This window comes from Rhipicephalus sanguineus, chromosome 1 (assembly GCF_013339695.2).
Source record: "Rhipicephalus sanguineus isolate Rsan-2018 chromosome 1, BIME_Rsan_1.4, whole genome shotgun sequence".
Lineage (NCBI taxonomy): Eukaryota > Metazoa > Arthropoda > Arachnida > Ixodida > Ixodidae > Rhipicephalus > Rhipicephalus sanguineus.
In genome coordinates this window covers 339,988,326-340,002,037 of record NC_051176.1, presented here as the reverse complement: position 1 = coordinate 340,002,037, position 13,712 = coordinate 339,988,326, and positions in this window count along the sequence as shown.

Genomic DNA, 13,712 nt, shown 5'->3' with positions numbered 1-13,712 from the left:
TCACGATCGTTGATACAGCGCTGGTTTACTAAACTTGGCTCAGTGTGATTCAAACAGATGCAGGAGTTCGCTGATTTTTTTATTCAAAACTGCTTTTCTCAGTTCACGTTAAAATAATTAATTGCCCCATTTTGACTACAAATGTTATTTTAGAAAAAGAAACGTCACATGTCTATAAACTGCGACATCATGGTTCCGGCAAATTGTAAATATATTGTGAATAAAAGCATGTCGTCGCTTACAAGTTATAAAGAAGTGTTCATATTAATGAAATAAAGAAATCAACGAGACATCAAAGTATGATACTGCTGATAAATCTTTGAAGGCTTTCTCTGCTTATGTCAATGCTTTGTATTGTTCAACTCATCAGAAAAAAAAGGAAAATCTGTTTCACATAAAATTTTTTGCTAGACAAGCAACCTTCTTTCTTATTTAAGCCTTGCTTAAACGCAGCCTCCTAATAAGTGGCATTGTTTGTGACAATTTCAGACAACCGGAAGCCATCGGGAGATGTGGCCCTGCCACCCACTGCCCAAGATGTGGAGTGGAGAACCGGGACAAAGGTATTTGCCTCACAGCCTGTGTGGTCTTGTGCCTCGTGAATCTATTAACTCCAAGATCGTGAAGAGAGCAGTTCATTCGTGCACATTTAGCAAGATAATGTTTAATTGAGGAAGATGGTTTCACATTTCGTGTAGCTAAGAATGAGAAGATGCGTGGCAGGGGCGTAGCCAGAAACTTTTTTCGGGGGGGGGGGGGGGTTCATCCATACTTTATGTATGTTCGTGCGTGCGTTTGTAGGTGTGCGTGTATATACACGCAAGCAAAACTGAAAAATTTCGGGGGGGTTGAACCCCCCCAACCCCCCCCTGGCTACGCCCCTGATGCGTGGTAATATTTACTCCAAAATCATTTATTGCCGGGACACGTGTTCACACTTTTGTGTAGCCAGTCTGCACGTTTACAATTCGAATGTATACACACGCTTAGTTGCATTGCTTATCACAGTCCGGCAAAGTACCATTTCCCGAATATGTTTCTTTTATCCCTTTCACCAAGTGTGTGTATGGACGGCTTTATTTTTGCCTGTGTGTCACACTCGAAGCCACGTAGTTATAAATAGTTAAGTCTAATAAATAGTTAAGTATAAATAGTTAAGTTATAAATAGTTAAATCGCACCCACCTGTCAGGAATTTCCGCAAATTCCTGAACGATATGAAAAAAGCTTACCATACTATGCAATGATGTATTTCCTACTACGACTTTATTGCTAAGAAAAAAGCACCAAGAAACTTGCATTCAACAGTTGCTTTGTATCTCAAATCTGATGTGAAGCGGAATTCGTGATCTCACTTGTATACCTCGTATCTTATGGGTCCGTTATATTTATCTGTAAGTGTCACATAGTTCGGCTTTCACAACTGTGTCGACTATTTTGCCCAATTTTCCCGAGCTTACCTATCGCCGTGAACTCCTTTTAAAAAACTAAGCTGCCGTCTTGAAGGACCACCGATATACGCAGATTCATCCATAGCCGATGGTGTTGCTTGATGGAAGGATACCGTGCTTTTTAGGGTAGGGAAGAATTTCTGCATGCGGCATATTGGTTTTGTAGTCATTTCTCGCAGGTGTGCTCCGTATTACGGTTCACCGAAGTTGCTCGGCAAAAGCAGCTGGTAATATTTGTGAAAATATTGGGCATGTTTTGTTTGTTCTCTGAGGTAGAAGAGCTAGCGCTGTGGCGTTAACTGTATTTCGGCTCCTACTCGAATTTCTACGGTAGGAACCTAGTGTTAACCACAAGCAATTTATCCATTTATAACAAAATATAGCGTCGCTCACTGATGAGTGCTAACTAAGCGCAATACGCCATTCAGCCTCATTACTTTGTTCATTAATTTGATGTGCATTCCGGCGATATCCTTCAAGTATGAAATCATCTATCTTGCGCGAATGGTTTTCTTCTCCCGACCGTTGCTACATCGGGGAATGCCTTATGTAGCAGGGTACTTCACGTAACTCGAACCAAATATTGCTAAAAGTGGCAACACAATCAAGCCTAAAACATGTGGTTTGCTGTCAAGGGTCGCCATGTAGTGTATATGTATATTGCACCTAATTAGTCAGCTAACGTCGATCATGCAAAAGTTTAATAGTCACTTCATAACTAATTTCATTTCGTTACATTGTAGAGGTCATTCCAAAATGGCCGTTCAAAATTTTCGGATCGGTTGTTTTGGAAATAAAACCAAGTGACGGCGCTCGTACGCTACCGTACTGCAGCGCTCTCAAACGTGCTTCGAGCGAAGCAACCGGCGCGCGAACCGTCGCGAAATTTCAAAGTATATTTAGACAGGCGGTGAAGGCAGGCAAAATGACGGCTGCCTAGCAATCCCAACGATGACGTCTTCCTCCTCCTCGTCACTACAGCCACGCTGTGGCGGCTGTTGCCAGTCGCCATTGAATGAGGTCATATATATTTTAAAGACGATAGTCTTTCTTGGGGAACTTAAACGCAGAAATTTTGGTCTGTCTTTCTGTCTGTCTGTCTGTCTGTCTGTCTTTCTGTTTGTCGGCACGTCCCTCGATTCAGCCACTCGGCCAAAGTTGAACCACTTGCCCAAGGGCCAGCCGTCTTGAACTGGTACGGCTGTTCATACTTCTGAACGTTGTCGATCAAAAAGTAAAATATCATGCATATCTGAGGTGCAACATCACTAGGTAAGTATTAGGTGGCGTGTTCCTTTAATAGAAAATGCATACATACGTAATCTTAAGGATCCTAGTTTCTTAAGCTGCGCTGAAAATGCATAAGAATGGAAGCTTGAGCGAGTTGGTATGCTTTCATCTTTGTTGAAACAGCGCTCACTAGACGACGACGAAGTAAAGAAGGCACAGGACAGGCGCTGCCTGTCCTGTGCCTTCTTTTACTTCGTCGTCGTCTAGTGAGCGCTCTTTCAACAAAGCTGAAAATGCGACTGCCGTGAAATTTGCCTTCCTCCGTGCCCTTCGCACGAGCTCATTGTCGTGTTTCGGTTTCGGTTCTGTATTGCACTGTACGAATGCCATGGGTTGGTGTTGAAAACCTTTAGTTTTGAGAAGGCCAAGAAGATGAAAAAAAATATTTAAAAAATGAAAAAGCAGCGTTGTGGGCGGCCTTCAGGCTGCCGGTTGTGGGCGCCGCTCTGGCGTTCCTGTTTTACCCAGGCGACGTGTAAATAAAAGAGTGTGTGGAGAGTACTCGTTGAGTGCGGACGTTTCTCTGCTTCAGCGCTTCGCGCCAAACCGTGATTTCGGGCTGGCTGGCGTCCCCGCCGGTCGCGTTGGTCACCGCCGGTCTTCGCCTGCTGCTGCACCGGGACTACCAGCACGCAACACAGCACTCATGTTTCCCGACGTATTGCCAGATGGCGTCCATATCTCACACAGCGTAACGTAGTTCAGCGCAAAAAACAGGCAACAGACGAGTAAGAGGACAAGGACACAGCGCATTCTTCCAACTAAAGTTTATTGGATTGGAACGCATGTATATATACACGCAGGGAAAGCAAGAAAAGATAAAAGAAAAAAAAAGAAAAAAACAGGAAGTAAAAACCGAAAGGTGAAAAGAAGAAAAGTGCCGATAAGTCACACACGTGTGCCAACACCGCCCCCCTTCCCATGACTCGCCAAAAACAAAAGCTCTTTGTCAGAAAGATGCAAGGAAGGCATGCTTACGCATGCGTCCCCAGACCGTTCAATTTCCTCAGCTTCCATAATTTCCCTCACCCTTTGGTCCCGACTGCGTGCAAGGACCGCAGTGTTTTCAAAGAGGGGCCTACACTCACAATCCCGCACGTGGATGCCGAGGTGCCCCGATACTGTCGTTTGGACGCTGTAGTAGTGCTCACGGAGCCTCTCGTTCAGGCGCTGTTTTTTGCGCTGAACTACGTTATGACTGACTCGTTCCAACTCGCCCAACAAGCAACGTTGCTAACTCACACAGCGCCTCTTCTATCGTCTTTACACGACATTTCCAGCGAAGCACGCAGATACGCAGCCAATTTTTTATTTCACCCAGTGAAATCGAATCTACGAAACTGATCTTTGCCGTGGGCCATGGTTCGAAATGTGCCGCCTTGCGGGATCTTTTCCTCAGTTCGTGTTTAATTTAAGAGCCTTCGTACTGCGGTCTGCCGTAGTCCGATTGACATTGCGGTAGAATGTGCATTCAGATGACGCATGTGCTTGACAATAGAAATGACTCAATGTAGGTGATGAGGCTGGATAGACATAATTTTTTTATTTTTGCGCCCCTTGTTTGTAGCCTGTGCCGTTGGGTCGCTGTCCATCTGGGCAAACGGACAGCGGTCAGCTGCACTGGTTGTCCCACCACTTCAGCGTGACCCGGAGCGGCGGAAGCACGCGACCGCTGAAACCGTCGCCTGTCGTCTTCAGCAGCGCCTTCCAGAACGCGGCAGCCGTTCCCGCAGCTGTGCCGCCTGCGCCTGCCGCATCCTGTAACACCAACACCGAAGTCCGCATGGGCGTGTGTAAAGACTGTGCCTCCATCACCAGCCGGTGATCGAGGCACAGTTTTCGGTCGCAGACTGGGGGGAAAATATGGCAGCCATGTATCCCCAGCGTAACAATGTGTTTGATTTTATTTATTTATGTCAGCGTATTGAACAAAATGTTATAATTTGCGAAACCTGTCTCCCTGTCTGGTTTGCATGTTGTCACTATTTGCTCAGAGTAGACGAAAAAATCCTTGAACAGTACGCATCACTGGAGCCAACGTTTTGACAAGTCGTCTCGTCTTCTTTAAGGCACCAACTGCTTACCCTATCGCGTCTATAGGTATGTGCTTCGTACACTCTGCCCAATCAGAAGCGTGGAGGAGGATAGGCCAACCAAATGCGAAAACAGGAAGCGTGATGAGAAGACGGGGGAGAAGAAAACATAGGAGGGGATATTGAGATATAGCGTCGAATTGAATGGTTAAAGAGAAAACATTTCAGTGAAAGAACGAAAAAGGGAGTACGGGCTGGAAGGCACTCTTTCTGTCGTGCTTTTGTTCACGTCGAAAGGGTAGAAGTTCGGAGGTTTTCGGCTGCATCGTGACCGTCACAAGTGAGCAGCTGCTGACAATGTTTATTTGGACAATGAATTTGACAATGAATTCTTGGATCAAAGGCTTAAGTTTCACTGGTTCTGGTTGTCCAGCTACTATGGAGGATAGATCAAGGGCTCCCTTTGGATGTTTGGAGTGGATGGCTGCAGTGGATTAAACTTCCGAATGAAATTCTATAGATGGACGTGATGCCTCCTTGCTTTTAACTACAGCGACCACTTCAATTTGTTTGCAAACATTAGATTTAAAGCAACGAAGAAGTTATATTGGCGGAGGAATTCCAAGTTTCTATGACGTCAACAGGTGACCCTTGGTTCTTCGGGAAACTCTTTTCTAAACCATTAGTTGCTTGCAAATATTCCTATAAGACCTAAACAGGGCACTTGAACATTTCGTTATAAATGCTAGCGGCTGGTTAGGCTGCACTTTTCGGTCTGTTCTAGCTAGGGATAGTAACGCGTTTCGTTTACAGGCTTCGGTTTAGGGCCTTGTTTAGCGCGTCACGCGGCTAATTTCTTTCAACAGATGTTACCTTTGGAATGCTCAGAGTGGGGAACGAAGTCACTGTTGTCTAGAGCCTAGAGTAATCAAGCTATTGTTGGCTGCTCGCGAAATGTGGTGGCACTAGTAGGGAAAGCCGCAGACCTCGAAAGGCGGCTCACAGATTCAGAGTAGTACTCAAGATATTTTAATCTGGAAATCCAGGGTGTTGTGAAGAAAGAAAATGAGGGCGTTGCTATAATACAATGCGAAGCATTTCTTAGCGAACCTCAGGCACTTTGGCCGTATCTATCTATCTATCTATCTATCTATCTATCTATCTATCTATCTCTATCTATCTATCTATCTATCTATCTATCTATCTATCATCTATCTATCTATCTATCTATCTATCTATCATCTATCCGCCTACGTCTGGCGGTCTCCCGGTCTTCTCCATAACGTGTAATCTACCAAAATGGGCATAGCAGCGGATCAGCGTTGTGTGAACCTGATTCACAGGTCACGAATACAAAACGCAAAAGGCCTGTCGCGTACGTCATGAAACCCCATGTCCCCAGTCCGTACGGCACATACATGCATACACAGTTCATGTTATGCGGGTAAGTGCCACAGGTGAATTCACAGTCTCAATCAACACAGTAACGCGAAACATACAGCTTGACAACGCAAGCAATTGAGGGAATGAAGACAGAACTCCCCTAGAAGACACTCGACTTCCATCCACTCGTTCACCAGATCCGCTAGAATGTGATCCACGTGATCTGCTTATGACGCTGGGCGATGGCCTCATGCTGACCCCAGTATTTCCATGAGATTGATTGAGAGCCGCCTTGTGACAAGCGAAAGAAGCCTCCGCTAAGTGCCATGACGGCATGCGGGCTATACATACAGCAATGCGGACGTCGACCGCTAATACGCACATTGCCTCGACACTGGGGGACATCGTCTTATTGCCATCCCGCATGCGATAACATAACTGTGCTATTAGAACCAGAAGGTACACAGGGATGCCCAGACCAGGTGGCCAAGGTGAACGCAAGCGACATGGGTGACCTGTCGGCCTCAATTTGCCTGACCATCGGCAAGCCGCACATGATCACGACCAACGTCGCCGTAAGCGACGGCGTGGTTTAATTGAAACATGGTCACCTGTGGTGCGTCGAGCGTGACAAATACGGCAACCTCGTGCGACTGTTGTTTGAATTTCGACGTGCAGGGTAGGCATTGTCGAGCAGCCAGGACGAAGCACGTCACTACCGCAAACATCTCAATAGAATCGAAATGGGTGCCCGTGGTAATGCGAACCACCACAACCACAATATACGCCAGAGAAATGTCCTCGTGTAAGGGACACAGTTTCCCCTTGCGCAAGCAAATGCGATAACTGTGGTTATTAAGTCACAAGGGCCACATAACGCCAAGTTAGTCTACAGGATACGATAAGCGCGAACCACTGAAGTTGCTCTACGAAACCCTCTCAAGGGCTAAAATCCTGCGACGACCTATACCTCCAACGTAAAAGGTGACTTCAGGTTTCTACATGTCGCCGGCTCTATCGGCCGACAGCCTGTCGACGACATGCTCCGGCTAGCAAACAAGCCTCTATACATTCTCTTGGGCCGGGCTACCACATTCATTTGATGCCGGCAATCACAACAATCACCTCAACGCCCGCCGCTCTCAACGTAGTCTGTGCACGCGCACGTGGCCGACCTCGAAACAGACGCTCTGCTTACAGAAACTGGCGTGTTAGCACTTTCTGAAACCTGGAGCGATGAGCCCACGGTATCGTCCACAGCAAGCGGCTTCATTGCAGGTGTGGAGATGCAGATATAGAACATGGCGACGCGCAATTTCAACGTAGGCCGGCCTGCCAACACAAAACACATACGCACAAGCAGCGGATCGGCGAGGTCTGCGTTGCGCGCTTCAGTTACATTACAGAGCATTCCGCTCACCGCCATGTACCTGAGAACTGTCAAGAGCCGCTTCCACACATGCACACGGGTTCGTGAAATGTGCGTGCGTTTCTCCATCATAACGGCCAAGAATAGCACTACATATCAGCTGACCGTGTCTGGTGTGGTTAATACCCCATGTTGCTGTTGGGCATCGTTACGCAACTGTAATAGCTGGTTATATACACAATTGCGACTCTTCTACACAGGTCGGCAATAAATTGGAGCTCACTCAGACTCACTCAAGAAATACATTTTGCTCTGAGGGCTCACTCGGACTCAGACTCGACAAAATGTTCCTCAGACGGAATCACTTGGACTCAGACTCACTATTTTTTTTGTCAACCGGACTCATTCAGACTCACGCTCACCAACATACTGCTCAGCCGGACTCACTCAGGCTCAAGCTCACGGCATGACCTGAGTCTCAGTGAGCCTGAGTGAGTCGACTCATGAGCTCGTTAGCTTAAAATTTCTTTTTCTATCATGGTCTCAATGCTCTTTAAAGCCAATATCTCACATAATCGGTGCTCTACAATACGCCATTTGATCTTGTACAGGCTTATATGAGGTATTAGTGGTTTCAATCCAGTAAGGACATTTTATTGCGATAGCAATTATATGGACAGTCTCGGCTGGATTTTGCAGTCGCCGTCGCCGCCGTCATGCACCGTATATGTATAGGTATGTATATATATCAAAGTCCAAAGAATTCAGAAAAATGCTTCCGAAGCGCGGAATCGAACCGGCGACCTACCGTTCCGCAGCGCGCGGCGCTAACCCCTCCGCCAGAAGCGCAGATCCCTCAGGCAGCTAACGGCGAGCGTTATATACACACCCTTTACCGATGGCAGGACTCGGAGACGGCAGGCGCTTATAAGCGTTTCTTCATTACCAGCGAGATGGCGCGAGGAGCGCGTCGGCGAGGTCGCTCGCTTCTTATACAGTGAACTCTCAATTGAGTGAACTTCAAGGGACCCAAGGAAATAGTTCACTTAACTGAAAGTTCACTAAACTGAATATTCACTAAAATATGGAACAGCATTGGGCACAGCAGACATTAGAGTCAAAAGTGTGAAATGCAATTTATTTTGAAAAGAAATCTGTAATTTTCATTTGGACTGGTGCCCTTAAAGCGCAAGAAGAGACAAAGCTTTCCAGAGAGTCTACGTTTCTGTGCCCTGCCTCTGGCACAGCTTGTTGCTGAGACACGAAGTCTCGCCCCGCCACGGTGGTCTAGTGGTTATGGCGCTCGGCTGCTGACCCGAAAGTCGCGGGATCGAATCCCGGCCACGGCGGCTGCATTTTCGATGGAGGCGAAAATGTCTGAGGCCCGTGTACTTAGATTTAGGTGCACGTTAAAGAACCCCAGGTGGTCGAAATCTCCGGAGCCCTCCACTACGGCGTCTCTCATAATCATATGGTGGTTTTGGGACGTTAAACCCCAGATATTATTATCATTATTATGAGACACGAAGTCTCGCAACTTTCTAACATACGCTACTGCCTCGGCTAGAGTTACAGGATTTGAACCTGCCTCAGCCGTTACGACTTCCATGTCGCACTCTTCTTCTTCTGGTTGATGTTACAAGGGCGCACGGTGCGTGGAATGCGCTGTTGTTTCACGAAATGAAGATGGCCGCACAGTACCGATGATGCCGATGAGACAGACAAAAAAAAGAAAGGGCGAACTGATGCGCACGTGGCTCGTTTTCGTCACCCGCACGGCCGTTTGCCCTTGGCGGCGCTGCATGCACAAGCGATGTCGCGCCACCGCCGATGGATGGGCGATTTAGTGGCGGCTCGCATCGGCTAGGCCAGTGCTGCAGTGCACAAAACTTCGTTGAATTGATTTAAAAATGAGCCTGGGTCCGCGGATCAAGTTCGTTCAACTGAAAAATTCACTATTCTGAAATTCGTTTAACTGAAAGATTTTTGCATAGAATGCATAGGAAAATTGCCGGTGATTTTCTACAAGTTCCTTATTCTGAAATATTCGTTAAACCGACGTTCGTACAAGTGAGAGTTTACTGTATTTGCACAGGGAGAACCTTGCCCTTCCGCTGTCTGCTCGCGCGGTTTCTCGTGGTGAGGGGAAGAGGGATGTTTCAAGCTTTCACCGTAATGTCCGCGCTCATGTTACGGAGCGTACGAAAGTCACTCGAGCTCAAGGGACGCCGCTAATCGAACAAACAGAAGATGAGCGCGAACTATCAAGTGTCACAGCTCGACACTTGAAGCACGCTAGTTTCCTTCGCTGTTTCGGCCGCCTTTGCAACAGGAGCGCTGTTCAAACGAGAGTATTCATTGGCGAGCCTCACTTCGTATAGCATTAGTTCGTCGACCCCCGGCCGATGCCTAGACCGGGGTCGACGCCTCGACCCCGGTCTAGGCATCGGCCGCGAGCCCTTGGGCTCGGGCGGCTTCCTCGGCTCGCTGGACGGCCCAAAGTTGTTCTTCGATTGCGGAGCTGCGCAGAGCCTCCTCCCAGCGCACCCTGCGGTTCGATACTGCCTCCTCGTGGTTTCCGTGTGCTTTGTAGTCTAAGCTCGAGCACTCCCATAGTATGTGGCCCAGTGTTGCCCTTTAATCGCACATCTTACATTTGTCTGTCAAATAGAGGTCAGGGTAACAGAGACGAAAGATAACTGGGTTTGGGGAAGTGTGTGTGTGCAGCTGCCACCACGCAACTGCCTGCTTTTTATTTATTCTTTTGGGTGGCGGTGGGTATTTGCGTCTTCCTAGCTTGTAGTGCTCTGTTATTTCATTGTAGCTAGTCATACGTTCCTCCCACTCCCACTCTTCCCGCGTGGGACCTCGGTCGAAGCGGCGTCGGCGTTCGCAACGGCTCGGTTCGTGAGCTCTCGAGCCGCCGCGTGTGCCGCCTCGTTGCCGGCCAGCGGGGTTTCTGTGTGTGTGGGGGTCCATATAACGAAAATGTCATTTTTGTTCCCGACTTTTTTTTTCCTCCTTATTCGTTAGGATTCGCAGCGCCTCTCGGGAGACCCGGCCGTTAGCTTAGTTGCGTATCTCCCCTTGCGAGTCACTAATTACTACTTCGGCCTCGCTGGTGGCCACTGCGAGGGCGATAGCCACCTCCTCGGCCGTCTCGGTGAGTGTGGTTTGCACCGTAACGCTCGTCTTGCATATTCCTTCGCAGTTGACCACCGCGGCCACATAGCCAAACTTGCGCACGTATCTGGTCGCGTCCATGAATACCGCTTCCTTGCTATTGCCGAATTTCCTCTGCAAGTCCTGCGCCCTCTTATTTCCTCTACAGGTGTGATGATGCGGGTGCATGTTTTGGGCAGCGGCGGAACTACTATTCATTCTCTCACCGTCGTGGGTACGTCTGCTTTTTCACCCTGCTGCGTGTGATAGCCTATGCCTAGCATTTCAAGGATGTGCCTACCCGTTTTTGTCTTTGAATGCAGTTCGTATTGTGCTATGTCGTGCGCTTCTATTAATTCATCAAGCGTGTTGTGCAAACCTAGTTCTCACAATTTCATCGTGCTTGTGTTCTTCGGTAAAACTAAGGCTTGCTTATAAACGTTTCCTGATTAAACAATCTAATTTCGCTTTCTCGGGTACCTGCCACTTTAAGTAAAAGGCAACGTACGTGATTCTGCTAAGGACGAAGGCTTGCACAAGCCTAATGGTGTTGCCTTCTTTCATACCGCTGTGTCTGTTTGTAATGCGTTTTTAGCAATCTGATGGTCTGATTTACCGCTTTTCCAACCTGCGAATGGTTTCATCGTTGTGCCCATTGTCTGCGAGATGCAAGCGTAACACGCGCATAATGTCTACTTTGGGAATTGCGTGTCCTTCCGAGGTTGTCAGCCGTATCTCTTCTTGTGCGTTATTTCCGTTTGTCCGCTTTCTTGGGTTCGCGACCTCTGCGCTTAGGTTTGTAGACTAGTAGCTCAGATTTCTCAGCCGAGCAGGTAAGGCCTGTGCCCTCTAAAGAACTTTGAACCGTGTCGATGGCTCTCTGTGGCGTTTGTTCGATCTGGCCGTCACATCGCTGCGTTACCCACATGCTAAAGTCGTCTGCGTACACAATATGGCAGAACCCGTCAATCTCCTCTAATTTAGGCGGTAACCGTACGAGTGCGAGGTTAAAGAGCATGGGCGAAAGCATCGAGCCCTGAGGGGTGCCGGCGCTGCCCATCTCTCTCTCTCCGGACTCAAGAGCGCCCAGCGTGATCTTCGCTGTCCTGTCCGTGAGAAATTCGCGCACGTAGTCCCATGTCCGTTTACCCAGTCCCAAATCCATTATTCGGATCAGTATAGCTGAGTGCCTGACGTTGTCAAACGCTTTCTTAAGACCTAGGCCTAGTACTGCTTTGGTGGATCTGGTCATGCTGTCTATTACCCGGTGCTTGATTTGTAGCATGGCGCCCTGCGTGGAGAGGCTCCTCCTGAAACCCAGCACGGTGGTGAGGAATCAGGTCGCGGTCCGCGAGAAAGATGGTTAGTCTCGCGAGGACCACGTGCTCCATGACCTTACCAAAGCAAGACGTCCAGCGATATCGGTCTTAGATTTTCCAGCTGTAGGCGCTTTCCCGCGTTTGGTATCATAACTATGCGGGCGGTTTTCCACTGTCATGGAATCTGCCCCTTTTCCCAGCATTTGTTAACGACATTCGTGAGTTGCTCTAACGACGCGTCGTCTAGATTTCTAAGCGTTTTGTTGTAACCCCATCCGGTCCGGGTGCCGACTTTGTGTTGAGTCTGTGCAACACCGCGCGTATTTCAGCAATGTTAACGGTCTATCTAAATCTTCGTTCACAGCGCCTTTGTATTCGGGGGGGGGGGGGGGGTACGTGTCTAGCCTGATTAGTGTATCTCGTTTGAGCTCGTGCAGGAGTTCTTCGTTGGTCCCTTTGTATTGGTTTATAATCTTATTGACCTTTTCCCTATGTGCCGTTTTTGTCTCCTCTGGTTCCAGTAGGAACCTGAGGAGATTCCACGCCTTGGTTAACTCCAGATGGCTATCCATGCTGTTACACGTTTCTTCCCACTGTGACTTGCAGAGCTGTGATGCATATTCCTCGATGTCTCTATTTAGCTTGGCAATTTTCCTACGTAAAGTCCTATTGTGTCGTTTTGCCTTCCATCGGGCTTGTAGGCTACGTTTAGCCTCCCACATGTGCAAAATTTTACTGTCTAAGACCTGGAGGTTCGCCTCGAGGGGACCTCATGCGTTGCCGTCGCGACAACCCGCTTCAGCGTTTCGGTCCACCTTTCGATATCGTCGATATTTTCCAAGGAGTTAACCTTATCTTTCCTGATCATTCTGAACTTGTCCCACTCGATAAGTTTGAGTCGCTTGCTTCTCGTCTTGCGCGGCCCCGCGTCGACTTGAATTTCTACAATGGCGTGATCGCTGCCTAAATCCTCTTGTGTATTTGTCCACCATACGTTTCTATTTTTTTAACAACGCGAGGTCGGGTGAGGTGTCTGCACAAACGCTGTTCCCTCTTCGCGTAGGTACAGAGGGGTCAGTACCGAGAGTGAGACCTTCCTGTTGCGCGTCCTCCCATAGATTCCTGCCTTTCAGATTTCATATTTATAGCCCCATGCTGTATGGTGAGCGTTTCAAGTCTCCCGCTACGAGGAGAGCTCGGTTACCCGCAATGCCAGCAGCTTTCTTGAGAAACGTGCGAAAGCGGTGCTTAAATCGGGGGCTGCCGTACACGTTAAAAATGAAAAGACTGTCGTTCCGGTTCCTCGTGGGTACTATCTCCACCAGCAAGTGCGGTATTGTGACGGCCTTAATCTCGTGTTGCGTTACGGTCAGGTTACGTTTGACTAGCGTCGCGACGGCCGGTTTGTCCCGAGGGGCGGTATCGTGAAATGACCTGTAACTCGATAATTTAGCCTTAACGTTAGTCTCCTGTAGAAGTATCATGTCCGGTTGCTCCTTGTTAATTAGGTACTGTTGCAGGTTTCCCCGCTTTCTAGCGTATTCTCTAAGATTCCACTGCCAAATTATGTAAGTTTTCCTGTCGTGTGTAGCCATGTGCCAGCGAGTGTTCGTGTTTTGCAGTGCTTTCCTAAGTATCTGTTTCCACTGATCTGTGGTACGGCTTCCCTGTCGGTTTGATGGGCCCACAGTTGCTAGCTGGCGACC